This window comes from Sceloporus undulatus, chromosome 9, assembly GCF_019175285.1.
Source record: "Sceloporus undulatus isolate JIND9_A2432 ecotype Alabama chromosome 9, SceUnd_v1.1, whole genome shotgun sequence".
Classification (NCBI taxonomy): domain Eukaryota; kingdom Metazoa; phylum Chordata; class Lepidosauria; order Squamata; family Phrynosomatidae; genus Sceloporus; species Sceloporus undulatus.
Genome location: NC_056530.1, coordinates 28,484,500 through 28,499,621, shown reverse-complemented (window position 1 = coordinate 28,499,621; position 15,122 = coordinate 28,484,500).

Here is a 15,122-nt window from a genome sequence, read left to right as displayed (position 1 = left end):
AAACAAAATAAGGTTAGCAGGATAATAAATGAACAAACAATATAATGCAATTTTTAAAAATTATTATTTCTTATCATCTTTATTTTTTAATGGTGTAAACTATGTATATACTAGGTGCATGTTTGGTATTAATCTGAGGGTTTGTCTGTTGAATAAAAACGATACGTATATTAAAAAAGGACCCATCCCCTTCCAAGATGCGCTGAGAGCAATCGGACTTTGAAGGGTTTGAATAAGACATTTGCGCATGTTAGCTTTCCTAGGTATAAATCAGGCAAAGTTATATTAAAGTGAAAGGCTATAATCACTGTTAATGTAGTTGACATTTGCTTTGCTTTGCCTTCTCATCCCTTTCGTTCTTCTCATCCTTTTTCCCCAAAGCGGAGCTTCGAAAGCTTGCATCGCCTATTTCATGCATTTGGGGCCTCATTCCCGCTTACAAATAAATTGGTTTGCTATCTGGATTTATGATCCGGTTTAAAAGGTAGTGGGAATCAGGCCTGGGTTAGCTGCTTGTGCTTTACTAATGGTGAGTTATAGCGCAGTAGTATTACGGTTATAAACATTTGGGATTCAAAGACATAGCCGTGTTAGTCTGTAGAATCCGTATGTAGCGGGGTCTTGGAGCACCTTTGAAAGAAAGAAGTTGGCGGCATACTAACATTTCGGAGTTGCCATCCCTCCCTGCCCCAAAAAGAACAGACGCCAGTCTTTCCAGATTTCATTTCATTCTTATGCTTCCACCGCCAAGCCTCACGTCGCGCCTTGCCATCTTCCGGATGAAAGGGAAAGCCATCCATGGGGAGGCAAGCTGTTGGCTTTGAAGCCTCCTCTCTGGAGGCTTCCCCCAGAGCAGTGTATCAAAGAACCCTCCGGCTTGCTTCATGCCACGGTTGTCTGGAAATGCGCTCTGGATGAATTGTGGTGAGGAGTGAAGTCAAATGGCAGGGTCCCCCAGGAGAATGTGTGCTGCCAGTCTCCGTCTCTCCTGCCTTCTGGCGCATCGGCGTTCGCTCTGGAGGAGCCACGTTGCAAGAGATCGGCCATAGAGAGGCATCTAACCCAGACTAGCAATGGGAAAGATGTGTTTTCAGTTAAGTTTGCTGACGTTTTGCCAGCATCTGTGGCTGGTATCTTCAGAGAATGCTGGCATGGAAGAGAGTGAGGTGTGTGCATATACACATGCATGTGTACACATACACACTGTGTGACCCTGGATAGGAAGGAATACACACACACACCCCACTGTCTTCCATGCCAGCGTTCTCTGAAGATGGCAAAGCCACAGATGCTGGCGAAACGTCAGGAATAAACATGTGGCACATGGCTACATAGTCCGAAAAACTTGCCAAATTTTGCTCCTTTCTTCATATTTAGAGCGGGCATAATGTGAAATCAAAACAGTAGAACAGAGTCTGAGGTTGCATCCACACTGCAGAAAATTATCCGGTTTGACCCTGCTTTAACTGCCAAGGCTCAATGCTATGGGATTCTGGGGACGGTAGTTTGTTCTGGTGCCACAACAAATGGCAACTAAATCCTTAGCAATTAAAGTGGTGTCAAACCAGATTATTCTTGCAGTGCGGATGCAACAATCCAAGCTATTTAAAGGGCTGTATCTCCCTATATGAACTGGGTTAAGCTCTAAGGACTTCCAGAGAGGCCCTTCTCCTTGTCCTAATATCTTTTTAGGCTCATTTGATGAAACAAGGGAGAAGGTCTTCTTCCACTTTGGGAGACTAAGGTTGCATCTACATGGCAGAAATAATCCAGGTTTGACACCACTTTAACGGCCACAACTCAGTGCTATGGAAGTCTGGGAACTGTTATTGGTTTCATTTGGATGCATGAGGAAGTAGACTGAAGTCTAGGAAAGCTCATGCTGCCAACTTTTTTCTTTGAGTCTCAAAGGTGCTACCAGATCTCTCTCCATACTGATTCTACAGACTAACAGGGCTTTGAATTCTAACCCTGGATATGTTTTCTTTAGAGTTTTGGCCATAAACCCTTTTTCTCTCCCTCTGCAGCCTATAAATAAAAATAGCATTTGAAACATCACTCCTGATGGTCACCGATCCCTCAAGTGCAGCATGCCAAGAGTTGAGAGGTTGCAAACATGGTCCTTCGTCCTTTGCCAAAAGCTTTCTCCCTGTAGTAACCCCTATGCCACAGTTGAACAAAGCTGGGATTGGCAAAACCAGTTGTACAAAGCTGGGCATTAGCAAAGTCTCAAGTTCAAGCTTCCCAGTGTAGCCTTTGGGAAGGAAGAAAACCTTTTAGTCCCTTGGGGTGCCTTCTCTCTCTACCCATCACTAGAGAGGAATGGCTGGCTTATGGGATGACGTCCGTCCCGCCCTGCCTGGCAACCCTGTGTCCATAATTCTCTGCATCTCCAATTAAGCGGCCCGGCCAGGCTGTAAAAGCAAGAGATGGAAGATTATTGATTGGACTGAACTGATGCCATGCCAAGTCCTCCCACTGCGGATCTATCTCCTCCGTTGCAGCATCATCTCCTCAGATCCCAAGGGGTGGCATCCCCCAAACAGCCCAGGATGAGTCAGAGCAATAGAAACTTGAACTCGAGCCATGCCACCAGGAATGACAGCACCTTGAGAGGGACGCTACTTTTGCTGCAACAAACAGAGGTGCTTTTCCTTTCAGCACCACCTTCGGCTTGAGGTTAAGCATGAGAAGGCAAGCATGAAAAGCACTGCTAGTCATCCCCTTTGCTTTGAAGGAGTTCTTCTCAACCTTGAAAGGAGCCATGGGTTACTGGATTCTCCATGGATGGAGAATTGGTTTTGCAATGTGAAGGCGAAGGCTTTCATGGTTAGCATCTGTAGATTTTTGTAGGTTTTGGGGGCTATGTGGCTGTGTTCTAGAAGAGTTTATTCCTGTTGTTTCGCCAGCATCTGTGGCTGGCATCTTCAGAGAATGCTGGCATGGGAGAAAGTTGGGTGTGTATATACCCAACTCTCTTCCATGCCAGCCTTCTCTGAAGATGCCAGCCACAGATGCTGGCGAAACGTCAGCAATAAACTCTTCTAGAACATGGCCATATAGCCCCAAAACCCCACAAACATCCATTGTTTTTGCCCTCTTCTGGATCCATTCCAGCTTCTCAATAGTCTTCTTAAAGCTCCTGCATGGCGTTGGGTTGGACCGGATGATTCTTAAGGTCTCTTCTGACTCCATGATTCTATGATTATATTCTGCTTTGACAATCTCTACATGCCAAAGCAGAATCAAATCATACAATCATACAATCATGGAGTTGGAAAAGATCTCAAGGGTCCTCAAAGGTCATCCAGTCCAACCCAATGCCATGCAGGAATACACAACCAAAGAGGAGGACTTGTTCCATAGTGCTGTTCCGAGAAGCTTTTGTGTTGTGGACCCTTTGGCCCTTCTTCATTTAGATCAGCGATTCCCAAACTTTGGTCTTCCAAATGTTTTGGACTTCAGCTTCCAGAACTCCTAATGGTTGGCCAACTTGGCTGGGGCTTCTTGGAGTTGGAAGTCCCAAAAGCCTCTGGAGGACCAAAGTTTGGAGCCACTGATTTCAGTGCTTCAATTTCGAATTAACTCTCATTGGTTTCACTTTGGCTCCAGTTCCGTTGGCGTTCGCCACCTGAGTTTGCTATTTAGAAGGCGTGATTAGTTGCAACTCTCTGGGGTGGTATCTTTCTTATCCCAGAAAGGTAAAGAAATAGAGAATCCCAAATACAAAATATTCAGCTAAAGAGATTCCCTAGAGAATAAGTGGAGCCCTTCACGGAGCAGTGCCTAAGCAAAACGGTAACAAAAAGCTTTTGGGAAACCAGAGCTTCTCATCTCTGAGTCTGACATTAAGCAGGCGGTGCAGTAAAGAACCTATAGCATGCCAGTCTTATTAATCTTTACTGTGTAGTAAGTCCCATGCAGCTCAATGTGATTTACAGTCAAATTAATCAAAGGGCTACAGTCTTAGGCCCCAAATCCATCTGCTAATCCTGACTAATGAAGATCCAATGATTCATTGGGATTTGGTTCAAAATGGTGACCTGTCATTCAGCAATTGATGCAATGGATCTACTTTAGTTGGAGCTAGCCATTGGGTTTAGGCCCTAAACTCCAGTTCAATGCATGCTTAAGTCCACTGAGCTTAATGGGATCGACTTTTGATTTTGTGCACACAAGATTAGGGACACTTCACAAATGTGTGCATTGTTCTCCTCTTAAGAGGATGATGTCCGTGTTTCAAAAGCATGGATTCTTTAGTGTGCATTGTCCAAACATCCCTATACATTGGTGCGCGAATTGGACCACAAGGTATAGATTCCCACATCCAAAATTCAAATTGTACATGAAAACACACACACAAATGCATATAGTTGTCTCTCTGTTTTTGCAGACTTGAAATCCGCATCTCGAGCCCATTCAATGGCAGCAAATGGAAGGGGACCAAAATGGTGCGCGTCACCATTCAACCCAATGGGGCTTGAATATTGGCGAGTTTCTGTTTTCACAGGGTGATGGTGGTCCGGAATGGATCCCCCACAAAAACGGAAACGGGACTCTATTTTAATGTAAAGCACTACAAAAATGTATATTTAATAATAAGAATAATAATATCCATTTCGATTGATCCAGATCAGTAACAGATGGAGCCATCCATCCCTACTGCAAACATAAGTTATATCTTTTATGTCTCTATCCATTTCAGTCCTTTTAGAAATCTGAGGCATTAGACGGTTGCATTGGATTTGCATTATTATCATTTATTTGCAGCATATTAGCAATGCATGAGATCGCATTAGACAGGTGTGACTTGTTGAGCGCACCTGCCTCCCGGGACATTTTTGTTTTCCCCAGCATCCCCATCGGTTTTGGAAAAAATATTCTTGTTTTGCCTCAAAGAGGATGTGAATACTATTTTTTCATAGCATCCCCATGTTGTCTTGAGCTCAAGAGAAGACGTTTTCCCAACAGAAAATGACCTGGGAGCCATTTTAGGCCTGGGAGATACCTCTTTTCTAACATGTGGTGACCATTCCTATAAGGATAAAACAGGCCCTCCTATATTTAAAATGGCCAAGGGAAGGTCCAAAAGATGATTCGATTGCTCCTGTGTCCCATGGGGCATCTGAGAAAAAGAAAAACCAGTTTGCATAGGATACAAGGTTGGGTGCAATGTGTTGTGGTCCTCCAAAGCCCTCTTTGGGCACGTATGTGGCCCCACTGAGCCACAAGAATGGACTACCCTAATATTAGTGCTGTAGCCAAAGGGGTGCAGGGTGGAAAGATGCCACAAATCACATCGTGACAATCTGAGCATGCACCAATTCTTCTTGTTTGCTCCGCTCTCGGAGCGAGAAAGGAACGGACCGGGGAGAAATTCTCTCCTCCTTGTTTCTGATTTGTGTTCTTGCTTGACACCATCCCAAGAACACAGCAAAGGACCATTCATTCTTGATCCATCTGCTTTGATTTAGCGTAACAGGCCTTGAAGGATGAGCAGCAAGGGGAGTTGGGATCAAAAGGAGCCGGTTAACTCGGGTCCAGAGACGGATTCAGACCGAAGCGGTGAAATGATAGCCCTGTTTATATATTTGAAGGGATGTCATGCTGAGGATGGAGCGAGCATGTTTTCTGAAGGTCCAGAGAATAGAAGACGGAGCAATGGATTCAAACTAGAGGAAAAGAGATTCCACTCAACATTAGGAAGAACTTCATGACAGTAAGAGCTGTTTGACAGTGGAAGATGCTGCCTCGGAGGGTAGCGGATTTTCCTCTTTTGGAGTCTTTTGGGAGTGCCTTGGGCCTCATTCCCACTACCTTTTAAACCGGATTGTGATTCGGTTCGACCCTGGTCCCCACTTAATCTGAATCGCCGAAGCGGCCATGCTCCAGACCCATTTAACTCACGTCTTTTTGATGCTGATTTTTTCCACTTCTTTTTCGATACATCGATTCCGCACAAGTGTGAACCACAAGCGGATCAGAATCAATTCAACTTTCCCCTTCGGCCGGCTGGAACTGAACTGTTTTGAATCGATTCATTGATGAATGGGAACCACAAGTCAGTTACTTTGATGCCAGAAAAATGATAGAAAAGGCAATCGAGGCGAATGTGGTATAAACCACAATCTGATGTTGAATCAATCCATTGATTCGGATCACCCACTGATTTATCTGCAAGTGAGAATGAGGCCTTGATTGTGTATTCCTGCATGGCAGAATGGGGCTGGACTGGATGGCCTTTGGGGGTCTCTTCCAACGCTATGGTTCTGCGTTACGGTGCTGCTTCTTTAGAATAAGGTCCCATCCCTCCGAAGGGCTTTGAGGACGTGCAATTCCAGCTCCTTCATCCTCCCAGTGTAGATGCCCGCCCTGGGAATGTTTATCACTGACAGCCACCTGGACTGGGATGCAGGGGGAAATTAAAAAATTAAGAAAGTGTTTCAATTAAAGCCACCTGCGGTGCTCCGTCTCCCTCCTCTCCCCGTTGGGTTTCCCTAACCAGGCTCCCTGCCAGCGCTCCCTCTCCCACCTTCCTCCCTGTTCCTCCAAACTCCCTGGCACCAGTTTCCAAGCAACAATATTTGAGATACAGCGATGAACACACGGCGATTATTTTATTATATGTTCCTCCTGTCGCTTCACCCAGAGATTCCCGGTCTGAGATCTGCCAAGTGAGAAGCTCTGGAAAGACAGGCTGGTTTGGAAGGAGAGAAGCAGAGGACTTAGGGACAGAGTGGGTTGGAAGCTCCCATTGGCATGTCTCAGACCCACAAAACAAAGGAAGCCTCTTGGCGTATATGGCTCAGCAGACCTTTGGGGATCTCAGTATCCCTTAGCTACCCTATGTTCCAGTCTGATGGAAGATCATAGAATCCTAGACTTGGAAGAGATCCCAAGGGCCATCCAGTCCAACAACCTGCCATGCAGGAACTCTCAATCGAAGCATCCCTGACAGATGACCATTCAGCCACTGTTTAAAGACCTCCAAGGAAGGAGACACCACCAGACTCCATTGAAGGAGTGTGTTTCACTGTCGAACAACCCTTACTGTCAAGAAATTCCTTCTAATGTTGAGCTGGAATCTCTTTTCCTGGAGCTTGCATCCATTGTTCTGGGTCTTGTTCTCTGGAGCAGCAGAAAAGATGCATGCTCCCTCCTCAATCTGACATCCTTTCAAGTATTTAAACAGGGCTATCATATCACCTCTTAACGTTCTTTTCTCCAGGCTAAACATCCCCAACTCCCTGAGTCTTTCCTTATAGGGCTTCATAGATTCCAGACCCTTCGCCATTTTAGTCGCGCTCCTTTGGACATGCTCCAGTTTCTCAATGTCCTTTTTGAATTGTGGTGCCCAGAACTGGACACACTCAGGGTCGCCTCAGACCAAGTGATGCCCTATGCCACCCCCCCAAAGATTAGTACAGTAGTTCACATTTCTCAAAGCCAAAAGCAAAATCTACTACAACATCCTTACGCTGAGGCATTCAAAGCCTTTCACTTGCCTGGACATTTCCAGAAAATGACCAAAGAGAGATGGCTGGGGACCAAAATGGTGACACTTCTTGAAACCATGAAGCCCTATGAGGAGCGACTTAGGGAGCTGGGGATGTTTAACCTGGAGAAGAGAAGGTTAAGAGGGTATATGAGAGCCCTGTTTAAGTATTTGAAGGCATGTCATATTGAGGATGGGGCAAGCTTGTTTTCTGCAGCTCCAGGGAATAGGACCCAGGCCAGTTGATTCAACCTGCATGAAAAGAGATTCTGCCTCAACATTAGGAAGATTGTCTTGACTGTAAGAGCTGATCAACAGTGGAATATACTGCCTTGGAGTGAGGTGGAGTCTCCTTCTTTGGAGGTTTGTAAACAGGGGCTGGATGTCTATCCGTTGGGACTCCTTTGATGGTTTGTTCTTGCATGGATTGGATGGCCCTTGAGATCTCTTCCAACGCTATGATTCTTAAGAAGGCCAGGATGCCTTAGTTTTTTGTGGGCTTTTTGGGCTCTGTGGCCATGTCATAGAAGAGTTTATTCCTGATGTTTCACCAGCATCTGCAGCTGGCATCTTCAGAGGATGGGGGCATGAAAGCATTCTCTGAAAATGCATTCTCTGAAGATGCCAGCCACAGATGCTGGTGAAACATCAGGAATAAACTCTTCTAGAACATGGCCACATCACCCCACCCCCCCCCCCCCAAAAAAAAAACTAAGGATGCTCGCCATGAACGCCCTCGACTTCATACCAGTATGCGTTTTTTTTTTTTTTTTTTTTTTTTGAGTGCATTGTGTGTTTGGTTACCTGCCTTGAGGCCAGTATTCAATTCCCAGCAAGTCACACTCTCTCAGCCTCAGGGCAAGGCAATGGCAAACCACCTCCAAACAAATCTTGCCAAGGAAACCCCGTGATAGGTTTGCCTTAGGGTCGCCATAAGTCAGGAATGACTTGAAGGCACACAACCACAACCAACCTGTCACTTGATAAGCCTCCTCTTCTGGTCAGCTGAACCCTCTTGCCTTGGATAGATGTCCTTGGTCCTGAGCAACATGCGTCAGACACTTGGAGGAACCTACTTTTTCCTATCTGCTTCGTGCTGCTTGAGGACTCGCGACCTCCAGGCCTTGCTTAAGGCTCAGCAAATTAACATCTCGACTGGCAAAGGAGACTTTCAAACATTGCACTGGATTTACCGGGGTTAGCGCTCCTTCAATTCTCTGTCGTCGTACAGCGTGTTTTGGCAAGCCATAATAATACTTCCCTGAATGCAATTTATGCGGGAAGGTCTGTGGATTTTTTTCAATCATGTCTCCGTAATTAGATCTTGCGTAGAGCAATGGAATAGCTACTATCAGAAGCTCCTGGGGAAAGAACCAGGGAGTCCTATATATTGGCACATCTCCGTTCTGATTTTGCGGTGTATTATTATTATTATTATTATTATTATTATTATTATTATTATTCCTGCCTTTCTCCCAATGTAGGGACTCAAGGCAATGATGTACTAGCATTATGGAGTGTGAATTGGACAGCAAAGGGTTTTAGCAGTTACAGTGATTCCCTCCAACCATCACTATTCCCTGATCTGAATTTATGAGAACCTCCTATGTAAGACCTCTTGACTCCTGTTTAAAGACATGACATTGTCATGAGTTGCTGGACTTGTGTGCATTGCCACATGAGATGAATGACTGAAATTTTAATGGCTTAATTTTGATGCAAATTTTAATGCAACTCTCTCGGCCTGCAGTTTCTGGGTTGCACCTAGACGTCTCATTGGATCCGGGAAGGAAGACAAGAGGACTTGCTATAACCAGTCAACCTTCATGCCTCTTGTTCCTGTATCCTTGATGGTTCTTTCATCCTGACGTCTGGCTTCCCCCTCAACTTTCCTTCCTGATCTACCTGGGATCTGCTCTTTGGTTCTTACCTTGCGGTTCTGGGATCCTCTTGCATAGATCTCCATGGTCCAGCCCTGATGGGCATTAGTGCGCAAGCCATGCATCCTTGAGGAACAGGAGATTGCACAAATTTAGGGCAGGGCCAGCTTCTGTCATGAAGAGTGTGACATCTGCCCAAAGGCCTTGTTATTTGGGGTGGAGATTTGGGTTTAATAATGCAACTGACCTTCTCATTTCACCAGTGGTTTTAGAGGATGCAGTGAAGAATTGTCTATAAATTGTGCTGGGACTTCAGCCAGCCAAATAATCCAGATCCAGACTGGCATCCTTTCGGTGCTTTATGCATGGTGTGGTGCAACAGTTTGAGCATTGAACTAAGATGCTGGGAGACTAGGGTTCAAATCCTGGGTGGCCATGGGCAGGTCACACTCTCTCAGCCTCAGAGGATGCCCATGGCCAACCCCCCTCTGAAGAAACTTGCCAAGAAAACCCTATGATGGGTTTGCCTTAGGATTGCCACAAGTCAGGAACAACTTGAAGGCATGCAACAACAACACTGAAGTTATCCTATGGATGCCAAATAAGGCCCTGCAGCTGTTTCTGGACTTGTTTTACAGATGTATAACTGAGAAAGTGTGACCTGCCCAAGGTCACTCAGGATTTGATCCCTAGTCTCCCAGTGTCCTAGTCCTAGCACCACACCATGCATAAAACACCCAAAGGTGCATACAGGTGCACATTCTTGGATGGTGCATAACTCTCCATCGGTGTCTCCAGTATGCCACTTGACGCATTTGGGATTGTGAGAACAGCCGTCACATTCATAGATGCACAACCAGTTGCACAGTATTGGTATGCAGCAGGAGGGTGGTGTAGTGCAATCGTAACTTAACCAAGGATACATTTAGACTATGCAAGTAAACTGCAGGATTTGGGCGCATTCATTGGAGAATGCAACTAAAGAGCCGTCATTTTTGCACGCCCCCCAATGCTGTTCTCCTGGGGAGGGGAACTACAGATCAATGTTACAAATGACCCTATACATCTCAGCAGCAGTTTTAAAGCATGCTGTCAAGGATGGATCACTGTTGGATCAGAACCGTTTCCAGAAACGTCCCAAACGACAAACCCAAGCGATGTTATTTATTGTGCTCTCCTAACAATGGCACTGTGCGCATGTTTGCAAGCACAGCGAGAGCAGAGGCAGCAAACACTCCCTCTGGTTTTGCCAGCTGGAAAGTGGCCGCTTGCCTCGGCTCTTTCCAACCGCCACCACCCACCCTTTGCTGCAGGCCCGATTCCTCGGCTCCTCTCCTTTGGAAAGACTTAATCCCTTTGCAGGGGGCTTAGCCATCTCCGCCAGCTGTTTCTTCCTAGGAGGACGCGGGGTCAGGAGCACACAATTGTGATTCAGCAGACAGCTGCTCCCACTAATAGGCTCTTCACCTTGGCAACTATAGGGCCAGCTCAGTCAGGATTGGAGACACCGAGGCTTTGTGGGCTGGAGGCATCTCCTTGACCCGAAGGACTCTTTATGCATGCCTAAAATCAATGGGGACGGCCGTCCCGGCTTTCCTTAAAATGAAACAAGTAATCATTTTGAATATTTTAACACATTCTTGTCAAGCAATAGACTCTGTCTCACCTGCCAGGTGGCACAGCGCGGTGGCATGGAGACATCTTTGCTGGCCTTCGGGGGGGGGGGGAAGAGGACAGGTTAAACTGTGTGGTGGCACCGGTTAGCACCCTGTGCCATTGTAGAGAGCATGGGGAAAGAGCCAGAGGTCAATTGGGGGGGTAGCAGGCACCATAAATCCAGTAAGAAGGGGATTGGGAATGCTCCTCTGCCTTCTAAAGGGAGCCCCATTAAGATGCCCAGGTTAATGTTTTTGCTGCAATTGTACCCTGGTCCAGAGGTGGCACATTGCAGTTGACCCTCCACCTTTGTGGCTTGGACTTTTACGGATTTGGTTATTGATGGATTCAATTAATATGTTCCCTCTAGGGATCTCTAGCTCCGTCAACACCTATGGCCAACTCTATGGCCAACTCTTGCCAGACGTCGCACTGCAGGGCCTAGAGATTCCTAGAGAGAGTGCTTCTCTAGGCATTTGTAGGTCCTCCAGCAGGATTCTGTGGTCAACGCCTGGCGAATGGTGACCCTGAGATTGCATTGGAGGACCTAGAGATCCCTAGAAAAGTGTTCTCACTGGTTTTTTAAAAATAGTGTTTTATTATTTGCATTTCCCCACTTTCACCGAAGTCCTGTATCCCTAACCCCAGCAAAAGTGGAGGGACCACTGTATTTAGAGGAAGAATTCACAGATATAGCCGTGTTAGTCTGGAGAATCAGTATGTGGAGAGATCTTGTAGCACCTCTGAGACTAACTGAAAGAAAGAAATTGGCAGCATGAGCTTTTGGAGACTTCTGTCTACTTTCTCATCTGCATCTGAGGAAGTAGACTGAAGCCTAACTCATGCTGCCAATTTCTTTCTTTCAGTGAGTCTCAGAGGTGCTACAAGATCTCTCTGCATACTGTTTTTAGAGGAGTTATCTTTAGTGTCCGGATTCCGATTCCAAGAATTTGCTGTCCTTATCCGTCTAGAAATTCCAAAGTGTGTTGTTGGTTTGGGGGCATGTACTGTATATACAGTGCGCCTGCGTTATATGTGGCTTTCAGCATATGGTGAAAGCCGCGTGGGGCACAAGGGGCAGTGCATCCCATTTGGATGAATGGGGCGCACTCCAATGGCACACACACGCCGCCACACTGCCGCATGCACAAGCCCCATTCACTTGAATGGGACTTGAGCATGCGCAGTATTTGGCTTACGCCAGGGGGTCCGGAGCTTATCAGTGGGATATAGATTTTCGAGCCATTTTGTAGTCTCATCATGAACCGTGTTGACTTGAGATGACGGTTGAGGTAGTCCCATGAGATATGGAGGACCATGTGGTCCTCACTTCCATTTTTCCAAGAGGCATTCTGACCTATACATCAGGGGTTGCGTGTTGTGTGCCTTCACATCATTCCCGACTTATGGTGGTCCTATCCTGATGTTTTCTTGGGAGGATTTGTATGGAGGAGGTTTGCCATTGCCTTCCCTGAGGCTGAGAAAGTGTGACTTGGCTACTGTCACCCATCAGGTTTTATGGCTGAGCCGGGATTCGAATCCCGGTCTTCAGAGTCACAGTCCAACGGTCCAAGGTTGGTATTGTAGGTCATGTCAAAGGCTCTGTTTAGGAATGCAAACAATTTGGAGATGGCTCCTAACTTAAGATTCTAACCCAAATAAAAGGGAGCACTGCATAAACAGTTTGAGGACAGTGAAACAAAACATCTGGATCAAAGATGGATTGATGGCTAGCCCACGAGGGACAGATACGTATGCTAGGATATCCAATGAATACACAGGGGGTGTCAAATGTTTAATTCAGCATAAGCAATGAAAATGTGATTTGTAGTTTTCTGTGTTCAAAATGCTATATGGTTCACTTTGAATTTCGGGGTCCCAGTAATTTGGATGGGTTTCCTACTAGGAACAATGCTGCGGCTAAACATGAAAACGTTTCCTTTCCGATCCTTGGTCTCCCTACGGGTTTCCGGTTAAAATTCTGGGTTTAAAATAATCGATAACCAATAATCAATAACAGTCGTACGATTTTGTAGGGGGGAAATTGAAAACCATCTGCCCCGCTATGACAACCGCAACATGGAAAGGGGAGGCACAGAGCCAGTATATCATTGCAATGGGACTTGGCGCCACTTGCGCCGTGAGCTTATTGGATCGGGATGACAGGTGTCTGTCAAGAAAACTTTCAGTGTAACCGATGGTTTATTATTACTTACAAATGAGATGAATAGATACCAACCAGCCCCAACGCCTCTTCTGTGCTTCTGTGTGTCAAAAGGCCGCTTTTATGAAGACTTGCATCACAGTTACACAAACGCTAATATCAGGATATGTGCCAAATTGATATCATGGCCACCTTTGGTGGTTGGAAATGGTTTTCAATTATCAATCCAAGCAACTGATCAATGACAACAAGATCTGAGCCTATCTACATGGCTGTTAGGATATAAGATCCCATGTGAGTTTAACAGGATTGGATCAGGACCCTGGAGAGCTGGGTTCGAATCCCCGCTGAGCCATGATACCCGCTGGGTAACCTTGGGCAAGTCACACTCTCTCAGCCTCAGTGGATGCCAACGGCAAAGGAATTTGCCAAGAAAACCCCATGATAGGTTTGCCTTGGGGTTGCCGTAAGTCAGAAGTGACTCGAAGACACACAACAACAACCATCGCAAGTATTGCAACCCCAAAACTGTGGCCATGATATTTCTCCATTCTGTTTAATTTCTCAGTCATGGTTGTCATATATCAAATTCTCCGTACAAATTCAATCCAATTAAAAAGTATAGTTTGAAAATAATCTTTTGAATGTGTCTTTTCCCTTATCTGCAATGAGATAGCGAGAAAAATCAAAGGGAATGTATGAGTATAAGAGATGATCTTCAACACATTTGCCTTTATATCAGGCATATATAAGGAAAGGAAAGACAAATGTCCAGTTATTTCAGTATCTTTATTAACTTCTCTAACTTTCGGTATCTTTATTAACTACATTTCTTCATTGACTTCTCTAGCATAGGGATTGAGTGTGTTTCCCAAACCTGTTTTCACCCACATCGAGTTCTCCTTTTTAAAAACCCGCAAGTCCTTTGCATCCCAAATACGAGGAAATGTGTGACTTTTTGCAAGTTCACAACAAAACCAAACCAAGTGCGGCAGGTGTATTTATATTGTAACTTTCACAGCCCCTGTGTTAGTTCGGGACTTGCACGCACACAAAGGCACACATGCGCACCTAACAGCATTTGAAGAAATGAATTCCTTCTATTTCTTAGGACATACTGTCTGGCGTACAATGGAAAAAGAACCAAACCCTATGGCAAAATTGGAGAAGAGAAGACACTTCGCATTTGCAACAATCTCAACAATTTTAAGGGACGATGGCCGCTCTGAGCAAGGTTTAATCTTAAATAATGCCATTCATCGTCCAAGGAGCTTATCTCTACATATGGCAATTCAACACTAGATGGGCTTCGAAAGCTGGTGTTTTCCTTTCCTAGTTACAAAGATTGAGATTGTTTCATCCCATTGATGTAGCGGTTGGACTAGGACTGGAGACCAAGGTTCGGATCCCGGCTGGGTCATGTAAACCCTTTGGTTTTCCTTGGGCAAGTCATATTCTCTCAACCTCAGAGGATGGCAATGGCAATGGCAACTCCCCTCTGAAGAAAGTTGCCAAAGGACCCATTCATACTACAGAAATAAACCGGTGTGGAACCGTTTTATTTCCGTGGCGTTCACACTCACCCTGACTGCAATCAAGGCCGTTTGCAGGGGGTAGCCAAAAAGCCCACTTAAATGGGTGCATTTGGCAACGGACCCCTTAGCGGTTCTTTTTTAAAAGAGCCACAACGATCCGCATCTTCGGTAGTGTGACCACACTACCAAATCAATTCAGATCGCGCTGCACCGTTCCCAGAAACGGAGGCTCTTCTGGTGGCAAATGTGAACGGCAACAGGGTTAAAAATGGCACAGAGAGATTCAATCCCGGTAAACATAGTCTGAACCGAATTGGCGCAGAGATGTGAATCTCTCCATTCAAAACAGTAAATGTGAACGACCCCAAAGAAAGCCCCATAATTCTCCTTAG